The 14,917-nt window shown below is 52.7% G+C and overlaps 1 long non-coding RNA gene across 1 annotated transcript in view; it reads left to right on the plus strand.

Moving 5' to 3' along the window:
- The first annotated feature begins 3,227 nt into the window (after positions 1 to 3,227).
- Positions 3,228 to 14,917, plus strand: part of LOC103171341 — a 31,368-nt gene continuing 19,678 nt past the window's right edge. The window contains exon 1 of the long non-coding RNA XR_486738.3: positions 3,228 to 3,826. This is a non-coding gene — a long non-coding RNA (uncharacterized LOC103171341). The remainder of the gene's footprint in view (positions 3,827 to 14,917) is intronic.

Here is a 14,917-nt window from a genome sequence, read left to right on the forward strand (position 1 = left end):
CAAACACTGTAATAAGCTCTGGGGTGTATACGACCTAATCAGGTTGGACACAGTCGCTGTTCCACATGGGGCTCGCAGTCTTGATCCCCATTTTATAGATGAGGTAAGTGAGGCACAGAGAAGTTAAGGATTTTGCCCAAGGTCACTCAGCAGACAAGTGACAGAGTAAAAATTAGAACCCAGATCCTCCTGATTCCCAGGCCCATGCTCTGTACGCTAGGTATTCTTTGGAGCTCAATACCAGCTGCCGCTGCTGCTCCTCCCACTCCCTGTTTGTGAGACACGGCAGTGGGACTGCCTGATCTCACCCCGGCGAAGCTCTAAGCTGGCACTGGGGCCGCTATGCCCCAGTGTTCTCTTCTCTGTGTTCTTTGTACTTCGTGTTCTGTTCTGACTCCTTGCCTTGCTCAGGGGCAGAGAGAGTCCCCTTAGGCCTTTCAGAGCTTTTCTTTCCTCCTCAAATCAATCCACCTCAGAGCCGGCCTGAAATAACCTTAAATGGCCTGGGACGCGGCTCCGTGCCCAGCACAGAACTGCAGGCTTCCTAGGTTTCCCTGTAGCGAGAAGAGTGCACCTGGGCCTAGACCCAAACTATTCCCTGGCTACAGTGCTCCTGGGCCTTGTACAGTGCTCCCGGGTCCTGGCGTAAGATCATGTACCCTGCCTGACACTCTGGACCCCACACAGGACTCTAATGGCAATGCCCATCCAGAATATCTTTCACTCCTTCAGAGCATTCATAGATTGGTTCTCCTGTGAGGAAGAGATCTATACCCTTTCCCAATCAACCAGTCACTCGAAGATATTTATTGAGTGCATGCTGCTCGCAGAGCATCGTCCTAAATGCTTGGGAGTACAATACAAAAGAGTTGGAAGACATGCTCCAACAGGAGCTTACAGTCTAGAGGAGGTTACAGATATTAAGTAAATTATGGATTTGTAAATACGTACTGAGGGCTGGGGGGGGCGGGGGATGAATATCAAGAGCTTAAAAGGGTACAGATCCAAGTCCGTAGGTGACGCGGGAGGGTGAGGGAACTTTCCCAATCAATCATTCAGTGGCATTTGTTCCTTACTCTGTGTAGGGAACTGTGGGGACTGCTTGGGAGAATACACTATAATAGAGTAGATAGACACAATCCCTGCCCACAAGAAGGTTAAGGTCTAGAGAAGGAAGACTAAGACGACCAAGAGTATATAGGGTCCACAAGCCCCTGGTAGAGAAACCTTAACTTTTGTCCTTCCAGTGGGACAAGACATCTCAGAAAACTGAGGTTCTGCCTTCTTTCTCTTCCCCTTCCGTGTGCAGCCTTGGACTGACGATCTTATGGAGTGGATTCCGCTTTCTGGGGTGTGCGGCAGTAGGGGATTCCATCTCGGCGACGGTGAGGCTCCCTGGGGGTATGTCACTGAACCCTGCAACTGTGCATCTTGTGGGCAGGGAATGTGTCTGTTACACTGCTATACTCTACTCTCCCAATCACTGTACTGTACTCTCCCAAGCACTTAGTACAGTGCTCTGCACAAAGTAAGCACTTAATAAATACGACCGACTGCATCTCTCCCACACCTCCCCACCCCGATCCGTGCTCAAGGGGACAAGAGCTGTGATTTTCCACCAAGCCTCATGTGTGTCAGGCTCCCATTTCTTCAGCTGCAGATAAGGAAGGAGACCAGGAAGTGAAATTCAGACCTTCCACAACAGAGAAAAAGAGGACAAGATGACTGTGGAGAAGCATGAGGAGCACTGCAGGATGGAGCAGTTAGTCAATCAGTCAATCGTATTTACTGAGCGATTACTGTGTGCAGAGCACCATACTACGTGCTTGGGAGACTACAGCACAACAGTTTCGCAGACAAATCCCCTGCCCACAACAAGCTTACTATCTAGACGGAATCACAGGTGGAGATGCCGGGGAAAGAACCTGGGGCCTCATAAAAAGGGGAATGGAAAACAAAATGGAGCAAAGGGGAATGGAAAACAAAGGCGGGAAGAATTTTAAATGGTCTAGTGGAGAGGGATGGGGCCACTCCACTAGGGAGAGAGAGCCAACAGGACAGAGGATCAAAAACCACTTGGTCAAGCCATGAGTAAAACATGATCAAAGGAACTCAGCCACTGGGGAAAACTCAATGAATACAATCGGGATCCAAAAAAATCAGAACTCTCGAGGCGAGGGAGAAATCAGCATTGATTTCAGAAGGACCGGGCTGGGCAGCCATTTGGACTGGAGAATCTAATTCAACATGGCAAAAGAAAGACAAATGGGAGTTGGGCCCCAGGAACTGGGAGAGAACTGAGGCGATACTGATCTTTCTCCAGATGACCTGGGTGTTCTCTGCTCCCTCTTCATCCCCTTAATGCTGATGAGCTTGAGTTCTTTGTTTTGAGAGCAATAGAGAAGGCCCCAGGGGAACTGGGGGGGAGCAGAGAAGCTGGTTCAGAGGCCTGGGATGGGAGATGAACTGAGGAAGAAGTAGTTTGACAAGGGGCCTGACTAGTGAAGGCTAGCAAAGGGCCCAAGAAAAGGCAGAACAACAACGAGGGAGCTTGGGAGGGTAAATTTTTGGGGAGATTAAGAAATCAGATGAAAAGAGCAGCGCACTACCTTGGCTTGGGCAGAGGAACCAACTGGGCGCCTTACGAGGAAGGAGTCGGAAGCAGAGCTGCCATTTGGGAGCCTGAGGGAGCGAGGCCTACTCTGGTCCGGGGGTGATGCCTCAGTTTTCTCCAGTTCCAAAGCACTGACACGGGGCCTTAGTCCTGAGGCCTGGTGGTAGTGATGGTGGTGCTGAGTGAGGGGAGATGAGAGAGGAGATATAGATATGCATTAGAATTGAGGCTATCAGAGCTGCAGGGACTGAGCTCCTGGGACTAGCTCCCTTGATGGGGCTTTCAAAAACATCCAAGGAGCAAGGCTGCCACCAGAGGAGAGATGGATTGTCTTGGGAGAAAGAAAGGGGGCTTAGGAGGAAACACACAGTCCTGAATACCACTGGAGGGAGGCCAACCTGGGCAAGGGGAGGTAGGCAAGGCGGGAAGAGCGGGTGGCCAGGATGATGGGCGGCTATGTTCGGGGAAAATGGCGTGGAGGGGAGGAGGTAAAATGAGCTTTTAAGGACCAGGCTAGCAAAAAGGTAGAACCAATCAGGAGCCACGGAAATGTGACATGAATTTGAGTTTCCTTTTTTTTTTTTCCGGTGGTTTGCGTAAGAGGGAGAGAGATGGGGAGAGAAAGAAATGGAGTCACTGGTGCTGGAGAGAGTTACTGCCCCGCGCGGAGAAGCCCTCCTTTCTCTGCCTCTCGCCCCTCTCTGCTTTCTTGGCTGGGGTTTGTTCATGACAGAAGGGCTGCGTGTTTGTTTGGGGGGGCTTGTTGTGTGTGTGTGTGTGTGTGTGTGTGTGTGTGTGGTTTTTTTTACATACAAAAAAAAACCGGTGGCTATAATCAGCTGCAGAGAGGATCTCTCCGGTTTAGTCCCTGCCAATTTCCCCGAGAGCTGGCACTGCAGGGGACTCCAGAGGCAAAGAGGAAGGTGAGGGAGGACGGATTGTGAAGGGAGAGGAAATGGACACATGCCATCGATGAAGCGACGAGGCTGTCATTGCCAGAGTGCCAGCAGACAGCATGGGGCCAAAAAAAAAAAAAAAAAGCTGGCAACCCATCTTGAAGCAGGCGGCGGCGGCGGCTGAGTTGGCAGAGGTGCCATGGAGGACGGGCTGCAGAGAGCAGGCGAACCGGGAGAGCGAGAGAAAGGGAGACGGGGAGAGACGCGGCGGCAGAGGGGGAACAGGTAACGGCCGGTGGACCCGGACAAGCTCAAGGTACTTGGCTTCCATTTTAGAAAGAGAGGACGCGGGTTTATGGGCGGGTGTGGACGAACGGGGGCGGGATCCAGGGCGGCCGTGTCCGTTCAGTTCTGTGCCCGGAGGTCCCCGGGCATGTTCTGAGAACTGCCGTCCCGCGTGCGCTCCCGGAAGCGGGTGAGGACATCGCCAGGCGGGCATCGAGGGGCTCCCCGCCAGCCCGACCCGTTCTGCGCTTTCCACGTTCTTCCTCCGTGCCATTTGGTTTGGCCATGGGGAACGGGATCGGATCGCCCAGGTGGGGCCTGCCTCTCCCAGGTGGATGACTCGGGCTTTGCCAGGAGGTGCGGGTCCAGGGGTTGGCATGAGAGTCCCATCCCTGCGTCTCTTGCTCTGCCCAGACATTTGGAGCTGGCATCGTTCACTTGCAGGCAGAAGGCAGGGAGGCGGGCAGGGGCTCTCGGCACACACAGACGCGAGCCGCAGCCCGGGCTCCTGAATCGTGTCTGTGAACCCCCGGATGGCTGGGGGGCTGCCGCCTCCAGTTCCACCTGCCTCCCGGGTTAGGGGGAGCCATCCCGTCCAACTGCTCTCCCGGTTAGCTTTCCCAACCTTGTGGGCTCTTCTCTCCCCTCCCGCCCCCCAGGCTCTCCCTGCTTGGGCGAGCGGGGTGGAACCCTCCCTCAAATTTCTAGCTGTTCCTCCCGGCGCCTCTGGCTGCCAAAGACCCATTGCCAGACCGGGGGATGGAGCGGGCGAGGGGCTACTGGGGGATCCCTAGAGGGGACTGGGAGCCGGACCGCCAGGAGACGTCTCCCATCATGGCCGCCGCCCCCCTCTTCCACCAACCCTGCCACTGCGTGAGGGGTCCATCCCCCTGTGTTCAGAGCTGTGGAACCACAGCCAAGTGTAGCGGGCAAAGAAACGAATCTCTGTCGACGGAGTTCCTGGAAACCAGGCTCGCGGGGGCACCCGCGGTGGAGCCCTCGAGGGGTGAGCCAAGTGCTGGCAGACGAGGCGCTGGGAGGGCAGCGACAGCGGCAGCAGCGGGGTCGGCCCTCCTCATTCTGAGGGCCGTGCTTAGATCTGGCTCCCCTTAGGCCACCGCTCGGCACAGGCCGTAGGGATGAGGAAGCTTCTGGGAAGGGCTGGGGAAGGAGAGCCAAGGGGCGGGGGGTACCTCTATCCACGTCCAAATAAGAGAGGGGATGCGTGGGTTTGGGTCTGCTCAGGTAGGGGGCCTTTCGCAGGCAGCTCTGTGACTGCAGGACGGGAGGACCCGGGGAGGCCGGAATGGGCCGCCTCGAGGAGCTGAGAGGGTCCTAGCTCCAGCCTGGGTTCAGAAGGCCAGCCCCGGGCTCCCCGTGGACCGGACCATTGACTCCAGCTGCGGCACAAACAAGGAGGAGACAATGGTGCATGAGAACGAAGCCAACGCTCCCGCTAGGAAATGCCTTTGGGTCTGACGCTTGTTCTGCGGTAGAGCTGGCTCGGCGGGCATGGAGAAGATTGGCACGCCCTCTCGTTGGAGAGGGTCTAAGTCCCGGAAACTGCCCGGTTGATTTCTCCTCTTGTTCCTGTTGGTTGTAGAGGGAGGAATCCCCCCTCCTAGATAGACCGGACTGCCCCCCAGACGGAGTGCGGGAGGATCGAGCTACTCGCTCGGCCCCCACTCAACGGTGAGGGAGGCATCGCGGAGCTGCACGGGGGCGTCCTGAGCCCGGTGAACCTGGTCCCGGAAGGAAGCTCCTCGTCTCCAGGCCGGGAGAGGCTCTTGTGGAACAAGGGGCCGCCGAGGTGGGAGCACAGCCAGGCTTGAACAGGAGGGACCCTGGAGGAGGGGAGAGATGGCGCTTTTGTAACAACAGGCAGGGAAGGCCAGAGCAGATGGCCCAGGTGGCGGGACCCGGCAGACTCCGGCATCCAGATTCAGATGAAGCAGAGCGAAGACGACCCGGAAAGGAGCGCCAGCCGAGGAACGGGAGCCTCTAGAAGAGGCTGGCTCAGGTGGCAGCCACTCTAGATCTTCTCACAGCCCCATCCGCTGGCTCCGGGGCCCCGGCCCAGACCTCGGAAGTGCAAGGATGGAGCTGCGGAGCCCTCGGCCCAGGGTCAAAGCACATCGAGAATTGTTGGAAGGGAGCTGTGGCCCACCCGTGGGGAAAAGAGGACTTGAGGGAAGAGATCTTGGGATCTGTGGTGCAGAGGGGACCGCCAAAAAAGGATTCCAACAGCCCTGCGCTGGGCTATTTGTGGGGCCTCTCGCCTTCTCCATTGGATGAATCTCTCAGAGCACAACTCCTCCAGGTGTGGTGTCGGGCCCTGCAGAAGGTGCTGGAAGCTCCAAGCTTCGTTTGCCAGGAGCACAGTGCCTCGCTACCAGTGGCCAGGGTTGCGGGAGCTCCTTACCTCTCCCGGGAGGAGTGCTAGAGGTAAGATGGATGGAAGGGAAGGAGAAAGTAGTTTGCATTGCATGTTTCACACCTCCGGGCAATCAGGCTCTCTGAAACGGAGGTATCAGGTATCAGGAGGTGGAAGGAAAACACCCTGCTCCCTCCCCTTCCTCGCTTTTTGTTCTACTGGTGGCTCTCGCCGAATGGTGTTCTGTCCGTGTGATACTCACCAAAGGTTGAAGATCCTAATTCTGGAGAGCAACCCGCCTCCCCCGACCCTGGACCAGGGAGAGGGTCCTTGAGGAGGCCTGATCTGGGGAGCTGCCTCTCAGGGAAGCGTAAACCAGAACTGGAAGGAAGTAGGAATTAGCAGCTGGGTGCTGGGAGAGGACATGGCTGTGTGTGCACACAGGAGTAAGTGTGTTTGTGTGGGGGGGGGGAGGGGCGCGAGGCACTCACCTTGCTCCCTTTCCAAATCTACAGGGCCTCTATGGACCCCACTTCAGGGTGGCCTTTTACCTGCCTTGGGTAGGTCCCAGGCAGAGGGACAGCCCTCCCTGAACCATTTTGAACATGTTAGCTGTTTGGACCTGGTGGCATTCTAGCCTTCCAGCAGGCAGGGGAGTGGGTGGAGCCACCAGCCACGCTGAGGGAGATGCCCGTCTCAGCCCTGCAGCCCCAGGGCTTCATGGGAGCAAAGACCTAGGGAAGTTTGGGATAAGCTCTTTCTCCCACAGGTTGGGGCCTGTTTCTTCCCTCGGCCTTCATGGTCCCATTAGTGCTGCAAAGGTCAAGATGAAAAACTCTGCTCTGTCTCCCAACCCCTCTTCCCAAACCCTTGTCCCCTCAGCCCACAGGCATCCCCCTAAACACGGTCCTTGATGAACTCTGGACCAGGGTCAAGGGGGCTCCAACTAGGTGGACAGATCCAGGGGCTGCGGGGAGAAGGATGGAGCCTGGGCTGGCCGGGGGCAGAGGCCGAAGGATGTTCTGTGAGCAACGGAAAGCTGACTTCGGGCCCCCGGGGTTCACCCTGAGCGTGATTTCAGTAGCCACATTTCTGCTTGAGCTGTGTTAGGCCATGGGGCTCCCTCCTGACTCCATTGCTCAGGCAGGAGCAAGATCTGCTTAAGACCGGGGCTCTTTAGCCCAGCCCTGCATTTGGCGTCAGCCCCACACTGGACCCACGACTCTCTGTAGGCCACTGAGCCAGGACAGAAGTGGGTCAGAGTCTCTCATTCCAGGTTCTCGGCCCTGTCCGTCTCTCGTCTCGTTAAGCCTTCCCTACTAGGGGCCAGGAGGCCACAGAAAGGCAGCCTGGGATGGCGGGGTTAGGGGTAGGGGCAGTTGGAGAAGAAGGAGGTGGAGTCTTGTGGCCTTGTTAGAGTGATGATGTGGGAACAACTGTGAGGGGGAGTGGAAGAAGGGTGGAGCGGGCTTGGGGAAGGGACCCTGGGGTCCCGGAGTGGCCGTCCACTCCTCTCTTCGCAAGGGATAGCGGAAGAGGCAGCAGGGCAGGAGGGCAAGGAGCACTGGGTCTTGAGGTGACTCCACTGTGCCTCCCTTTCCACTGCAGTAGGTAGCGAGCCCCCACTGCCAGAGGGCTGGACTGGTTGTGGGGGCAGCGGGAAAGCGTGGAGCAGGAAGTGAAGGTAGGTCAGTGTCAGAGCGAATGCCAGGAGGGCTGGGATGTGTGTTTCCTGGTCCTCGGGGCAGCACACAGTAAGCTGGGTTCCAGCTCCTCTAGGTGCACTCGGCTAGCGCCTCTACCTTCCCCAGCCCTACCCTAGCACTTTCTCCTTGGTCTGAACCCAGTCAGGGAGCAGTCTGTGAGCAGTAGGCGACGTGACACAAAAACAGCCTGTGACTTTTACAGAGCAGGAGAGCCCCTCTCGCCCGCTTCCTCTTTAGCCTCTTTAGTCTGCCCCAGGCCCGGGCAGGGCAGCCACCTCTGCCAGGACCACCACAGTTGCTGGGACAGTCTGGCATCACTCCCTCCGTCGCCCTCCTGCTTTTTTCTGCCCCTTCCTCCTCTCTCCCGTGTCATCTCTGTCTCTCCTTCTCTCTTCTTCCACATTTCACAGTTCCTGCTTCCTGCACAAAGTCGGAGGCCCCCAGAGACTCCAGCCAGCTGTTCCCTGCAGCACACCACATTGCTTTCCTAATGAAATATTCATAGAGTCTCTCTGCCTTTTGACATGAGAGCCTTCTGCAGCTCCCCAAACCATGGAAACCAAGTCTATGCTCACAGCATTCCAATAAAGCCACAGAAGCAGCGCAGCTCCCGGGCTCCAGGGTGCCAAAACCCAGCCAGGCGGGGCAGAGGGCAGAAAGGGGAGCGAAGTACGGGGGGTCCGGCAGCTCCTCCCGGGCCTCTCCGGGTGGCTAATCTCCACGTAGACTGTGTCTCCTTCCCAATGACATGGAAGGCCAATATCACCTCCATTCCACCTCCTTTCACAATCCCTACTTGATTTCTCCCATCTAATAATAATAATAATAAAAATTGTGCTGTTGGTTAAGAGCTTACTATGGGCCCGGCACTGTACTAAAAGCTGGGGTAGACACAAGCAAATCAGGTTGGATACAGTCCTGTCCTGAGTGGGGCTCACAGTCTCAATTCCCATTTTATAAATGGGGTCACTGAGGCCCAGACAAGTGAAGTGACTTACCCAAGATTACAAACAGACAAGTGGCAGAGTTGGGATAAGGACCCATGACCTTCTGACTTCCAGGCCAATGCTCTATCCATTATACCACACTCCTTCTCCCATTTGACAGTGGGACTGCCCAACTCCACCCCCAGCAATGGCCAGAATACAGGTCCTGGTACCAGCTGCCAAGAACGCAGGGCTACTTCAGTTATCGGCCATTTCTCCACACACCAGCTCTTTCACTAGTATACATCTCTCAGAGTGGACTTTTGGCTACCTGGGAAGAGAGCGTGGCTAGTTCAGCATAGCCCATCCTCACTACCGCAATAGTAACTCAAGCACATGTCCTGCTGATGGTTCAGAATTCTTTCTCCAAGTGGCTCGGGATGAAAGTAATCCCTTCCAGCAGGAATTCTCCAACTGCTCTTGACTGTAAGCGCACCTCTAGGTTATAAACTTTTTGGTTTTTTTGTTTTTTACGGTACTCATTAAGCACTTTCTATGTGCCAGGCACTGTACTAAGTGCTGGGGTAGATGCAAGCTGATCAGGCTGGACACAGTCGATGTCCCTCGTGGCACTCACAGTCTGAATCTCCATTTTACAGATGAGCTAACTGAGGCACCCAGATGTGAAGAGGCTTGGCCGAGATCGTACAGCAGAGAAGTGGCAGAGCTGGGATTAGAACTCAGGTCTTTCTGACTCCCAGGCCTGTGCTCTCTCCACTACACCATTGTGCTGTCACTGTGGACAGGGAACATTTTTATCAACTCTGTTGTATTGTGCTCTCCCAAGCTCTTAGTACAGTGTTCTGCACATAGTAAGCATTCAATAAATACCATTAATGATGACGACAAAGATGATGATGATGGTGCTCTCCCCTTCACTTTTCAAGTCACCCATCAGCCACTTTAGGCACCATCAGGAAATCCCATTTTGTATTTTCTTTATTCATGCAGTACATTTATTTGCCTAGTTGATAGTTGAGGGTGGGGATTGTCTACTTTGTTCTTTCTTCCTATTGTATGTTTGCAATCTGTGTCTGTCTTGCCCCCTCCATTAGATTATCTGCTCCTTAAAGGCAGGGACCTTGACTTCAACTTCTACTGCAGTTTTCTAAGCCTTTTGTAATCAATCAATCAATCAATCAAAATCAACGGTATTCACTGAGTACCCACTGTATGCAGAGAACTGTACTGCACGCTTGGGAGAGTACAACCCAACAGAATTGCTAGGTACAATCCTGGCCCACAAGTAGCTTCCAGCCTAGTACAGTACTCTACCTCTAGTAGGTACTCAGTAAACAGTCAGTGGTATTTACCACTGAAGCAGTTTGGCCTACTGGAAAGGGCATTGGCCTGGGAGTCAGAGGACCTGGGTTCTAATTCTGTGTCCGCTACTTGCCTTCTGTATGACACTGGGGAAGTCTTTTAACTTCTTTGTGCCCCAGTTTTATTCATTCATGATGATGATGATGGTATTTGTTAAGTACTTACTATGTGCCAAGCACAGTTCTAAGCACTGGGGTAGATGCAAGGTAATCAGGTGGTCCCACGTGGGGCTCACAGTCTCAACCCCCATTTTACAGATGAGGTAACTGAGGCACAGAGAAGTTAAGTGATTGCCCAAAGTCAAACAGCTGACAAGTGCTGGAGTTGGGATTTGAACCCAAGATCTCTGACTCCCAAGCCCGGGGTCTTTCCACTATACCACACTGCTTCTCATGCATTCAATCGTATTTATTGAGTGCTTACTGTGTGCAAAGTACTCCACTAAGTGCTTAGGAGAGTGTACTGTAACAGCAAACAGACATATTCCTGCCCACAACAAGCTCACAGTTTGGAGGTGGGCTCACAGTCTCCTCACTTATAAAATGGAGATTCAAGACCGGTTCTCCCTCGTACTTAAAATGTGAAACAGGGTTTGGGGCAGGGATTGTGTCTGATCTGAATACCTTGTATTTAATAACAATGTTGGTATTTGTTAAGCGCTTACTATGTGCAGAGCACTGTTCTAAGCACTGGGCGAGATACAGGGGAATCAGGTTGTCTCACATGAGGCTCACAGTCTTAATCCCCATTTTACAGATGAGGTAACTGAGGCACAGAGAAGTGAAGTGACTTGCCCAAAGTCACACAGCTGACAAGTGGCGGAGCCGGGATTCAAACCCATGACCTCTAACTCCCAAACCCGTGCTCTTTCCACTGAGCCACACTGCTTCACGCTGCTTCATTTACCCCATTGCTCGGCACACAGTAAGCTTTTAACAAATACCACAATTGTTTACTGAGTACACACCCCTGAACTGAGTACTTAGAACAGTATTCATTAATTCATTCATTCAATAATATTTATTGAGCGCTTACTATGTGCAGAGCACTGTACTAAGCGCTTGGAATGTACAAATCGGTAACAGATAGAGACAGTCCCTGCCCTTTGACGGGCTTACAGTCTAACCGGGGGAGACGGAGAGACAAGAACAATAGCAATAAATAGAATCAAGGGGATGAACATCTCATTAAAACAATAGCAAATAAATAGAATCAAAGCGATGTACATTTCATTAGCAAAATAAATCAGAAGCAAAATGTGTTCCCTGCCCTCAAGGAGCTTACAAAATCAACACTGAGACTGAGGATGGCGATAAGCCCACAGTCCTACCAGAGAATAACATCTGGAAGTCTGATCCGAGGAAGGTAGAGAAATGTTCTCGAAGTGCTTTTCCCATCCACTCCCTGTCCTCCTTCCCAAGATCCCAAGATCAAGATAGTGCCCTGGGTTCTGTTTCATTTAGGATCGATCAAAGGGCTACAGGAGGGATCTCTCCCACCCAGCGCAGTGCTCCGACCCAGCAGGAGCACACCATGATAATAATGGTATTGTTAAGTGCTTCCCATGTGCCAGGAACTGTGCCTCTTAGTTTGATCCTTCTTGGGGTTGGCCTGTGGAGACTGTAAGCTCACTGTAGGCAGGGAACACGCCTGCCAACTCTGTTGTATTCTCCCAGTACTCTGCCCTTAGTAAGCACTCAATAAATACCACTGATGATGATGATGAGAGTGCCTGGGAAACTGTCTTTATCTGCGTGCCAGGGAAGAGGCCTGAGCCTCCATGAAACCTTCAGTAAGTTCCATGTCCTTCTCTCATCATCATCATCATCAGTAAAAATAACGATCATGGTATTTGTTGAGCGCTTACTATGTGCCAGGTACTGCACTACGCCCTGGGGTAGGTTCAAGATAAGCAGGTGGACAGAGTCCTTGTCCCACATAGGGTCCACAGTCGTAATCCCCATTTTACAAATGAGGTAACTAAGGCAAAGGGAAGTTAAGTGGTTAAGTGCTCACCCGAGGTTACACAGCAGACAAGTGACGGAGCTGGGATCAGAACCCAAGTCCTTCTGACTCCCGGGCCTGTGCTCTATCCACAAGGCCATGTTACATCAGTGATATTTACTGACCACCCACTGTGTGCAGAACACCATACTAAATCACTCTCTCCAGAGCTTCTTTCTTCAAGGGACTAGGGATGCGAGTGACCTCTGTCTGGAGATCTTGGGAGCCAAAAACCCTCCAAATGTCCACATGGCCCAGCCATGCCAATTCCTGGACCAGTCCCACCTGCTGCTGCGAGCTTTAGATGAAAAGCCAGGTCAGCTCAGACCCTGAAGAGAGCCCAGCAATCACCTGAGTGGTCGTAGGGTGCTGGAGTTGAAGACTCCCTTCCTCTCTATCTTGGTGACTTCAGGGCCCGCCCTTGTCTCCGCTTTGTGTCCTGCTCTGGTTGAGTTGGACCAATGGACTTCTTGGGAAAGGGCTGCCCCAAAAGGCCAGGAGAGAGCCACTTCCAACGTCTATCACCCCAATCAATCAATCAGTGGTATTTATTGAGCACTTACTATGTTCACGGCACTATATTAAGCACTTGGGAGAGGACAATACAACAGAATTAGCAGACATTTCCTGCCCATAACGAGCTGACAGTCTAGAGGGGGGAAGCAGACATTAACATAAATGATAAGATATAATTTAATGATAGGTACATAACTGCCATGAGGTTGAGGGTGGGGAGAATATCAAATGCCCAAAGATCACAGATCACAGAAAGAGAGCAAGCAGGGGAAAAGAAGGCTTAATCAAGGGAAGACCTCTTAGGGGAGATGTTGCCCCTTTTCAAAGCGACACCTCCTTGTCCTGGTAGATTTCACTGACCTCTTACATACCTTCCGTGAGGGTGGGGCTATCCAGAGACACCCATGCTCACTGCTCCCCCATAACTGGGGAGGACCACAGCCTTCCTTTTGTCCCCTCCCATGGTCCAGGAGGTTGGGAAGTCCATAGAAGGGTCACAGTGCCACAAGGAATGGAAGCAGGAGGAGCATCCAATATGTTCCAGACTCTATTTTCCCAGGGTTAAAGATACTGTCACGCAGAACAGTACTCAGGCCACGGTTTGTGGCATCTATTATTTTTCCTCCCAGTTTTCCAGACTTGTCACTTGTGGTGGGTCAGGTTTTAGCTCAGTGATCTCTATCCCCATGAGGCACCTGAGTAGCCCCACACCTTTGCTCTGTCATCTGGATATCCTTGGTCCCCTGTGGGAGCGAGTTCCCAACATTTGGGGGTCCCCAGCTACTGCCCAAGGCTGGTGCCCATACCTCCACCAGGAGCAACATCTCGTCATCACCCTCAACATCAGAAGCGGTAACTAAGCTCCTGTCACTACTGAAGAGGGTAAAAGAAGGCATGGGCTCCTTGAGCAAGGTATAAGGGGATAGTCGAAAAGGACAATGGGAGAAGTTGGGAGGCTGGGGGGGATTCAGGCTCGGTCCAGGAGAGGACTGGAGGAGGTGCAGTAGTGAAGGGGACCGTCAAGGGGATGATTATTATTTACATTTTAGACCCCGGGAGAAGCCATACATTCTCAGTGGGAGCTCAGGAAAAGAGCGAGCTGGCTGGCTTTGCCAGCCCCTGTGGACTCCGAAGGTCCATTTACAATTTCAACCTCAGACCTCATTTCTCTGAAGACCACAGCCCAGCAGCTACAGGATATGGGGTCCAGACATAAAAGACCAGCCTGGGGTGCCTTGTCTATGCTGTTAATTAATGAAACATTTCCCAGAAGGCCCTCCCGCCTCCCAATCACTCATTCTTCCTGCCCATACAGTAGAGTTCCAGGAAACTGCTGTTTGATTCATAGCTGATATTTCACCCGTTTAGGTCTCAACAAAAATCATTGCTCTGTGACCAAGTCTAGACCTCAGCAATGCCAGTTATACAATAATTATGGTATTTTCCTGACAAGTGGGGCCTCCAGTGTATATGATTTTAGCCATTCATGAGGTACATAAATGCTCTTCTGGGTTAACTACACACCAGTCAAGAATGTTTGTTATAAGGTGGGGTATTGAAAATCTTGGTGGAATTAGGATTCCCTGAAACCTTGCTTAAAATGAGGCAAGTTAGGGATTTTAAGTTAAAAATAGGGCAACATTTCTTCACTGGTTCCCTTGCAAGGACCCAGTGTGCTTCTAGAATTCAGACAATCAATAGCTGTGTCTGTGTGAGACAAACCTAACGACAGGTTGCAAAAATGCCATGGATTCCGCTTGCGTCTAAACAGCACTGACGTTATTCAGCTAACATTAGTGGGATTTGTTACAAGTAATCGGAAAGGCTGAAAAGTATTTGGAGGAAGACGTGCAGGGGAGTATTTGTTCCGTAAAACGCGGTCAGAGGTAGAGAGAAGGAGAGTGGGGAAAGAAGGGGTCAGGAAGAGAGAGAGGCAGAAGGGACAGAAGAGGAGAGAGGATGGAGAGAAAGGGAGAGAGCGAAAAGGGAGGAAGAGCCTCTTCCACTTAAGCCCCCTTCCACCCTGGTGCCACCATTTTGGATCCTAAGTGGTGCAGTCTTATTAGACCCCTCAAATGGTAACACAGAAGCCTTAAAAGTGAGACTGTCTTACCCAAATTGGGACTTCTGGTCTCCTTAGCCAGGAGTACATCACAATCAAGGCAGGAATATTTTCCAGTGAAAGGGAAGGAGGAAGGTCCTGCTATGAGGAC

The sequence above is a fragment of the Ornithorhynchus anatinus genome, chromosome 11 (genome assembly GCF_004115215.2).
Source record: "Ornithorhynchus anatinus isolate Pmale09 chromosome 11, mOrnAna1.pri.v4, whole genome shotgun sequence".
Taxonomy (NCBI): Eukaryota; Metazoa; Chordata; class Mammalia; order Monotremata; family Ornithorhynchidae; genus Ornithorhynchus; species Ornithorhynchus anatinus.